Below are 1,215 nucleotides of genomic sequence, written 5' to 3'. Positions count from 1 at the left end.
GCCAGAGAACTGGGTTCCAGGTGCTTCCTGGTATGGTCAGCATCCTGCCCAGAAACTCGGTATCCCTCAGGAAGCAGAGCAGGTGTTCTCCCAAGAGATTCCTCTGTAACTGGCGCCTGGTCCATCACAAATTCTTTCATCTAGGCACAGTTTGTACCCATGCAAATGTGGGCCCACCATTTTGCAAAAAGAACTACGTCTCTGAGTTCAACAAGAATGTCGCATCCTGCTAATGCAGAAAAACTTTCATTTTCTTCCCCTCCCATAACACTAATCTCTAAGTTGAATCCAGTACCTATTTTCTGCAAACATATTTGGGATTTGTCCTCAGAAACAGATCTAAATGGAGATCTTACTAAAAAAGAAAAAAAAAAGTGGCAGGTGTTTACATAATTAACTCAAAACTGTTTCTTGTGATTTATTTTTTTAAAGATTTTATTTATTTATTTGAGAGAGAGAGCACAAGAGCACAGGAGGGAGAAGCAGACTCCCTGCTGAGCAGAGAGCCCCATGTGGGGCTGGACCCCAGGACCCTGAGATCATGACCTAACAGAAGGCAGAAACTTAACCGACTAAGCCACCCAGGTGCTCTGTCTTGGAAATTATTTTTATCTTTTGAAGATTGCTTTTACTTTGAGGGATGAGTTTTGCCAACAACAAGGCTGATTTAAATTTGTGATCATATTGTTTAAACAAGCCACTTTCAGTTAATATTCTTGCATTTCTGTGGAAGAGACACTGGAGGTGAAGGATTTTATTCTATCAATTTAATCTGATTTTTATCTCGCTCATTTTCTTCTCTTGGGTAAATATTATTCACATTGGTGTTTCTAAATCCAGGTGGCCTCCCACAAATTTCCCCATACTAACCACTTCACATCTTTGTTCAAGCCATTCTCCTCTTATAAAAGGCTGTGCCAAGTCATATCCATCATCTGTTTCAAAATCTACCTCCAGGGGTGCCTGGGTGGCTCAGTGGGTTAAAGCCTCTGCCTTCAGCTCAGGTCATGATCCCAGGGTCCTAGGATCAAGCCCCACATCGGGCTCTCTGCTCAGCGGGGAGCCTGCTTCCCCCCTTCTTTCTCTGCCTGCCTCTCTGCCTAATTGTGATCTCTCTCTGTCAAATAAATAAATAAAATCTTAAAAAAAAAAAAAATCTACCTCCAGACTTCCTTCTCTTCTGCACCCTTTCCCCTAATTAGCCTTACAACATTC

Source organism: Lutra lutra, chromosome 16 (genome assembly GCF_902655055.1).
Source record: "Lutra lutra chromosome 16, mLutLut1.2, whole genome shotgun sequence".
NCBI classification, from domain to species: Eukaryota; Metazoa; Chordata; class Mammalia; order Carnivora; family Mustelidae; genus Lutra; species Lutra lutra.
The sequence above is the reverse complement of the archived record's forward strand: the minus strand, read 5'-3'. Positions refer to the sequence as shown.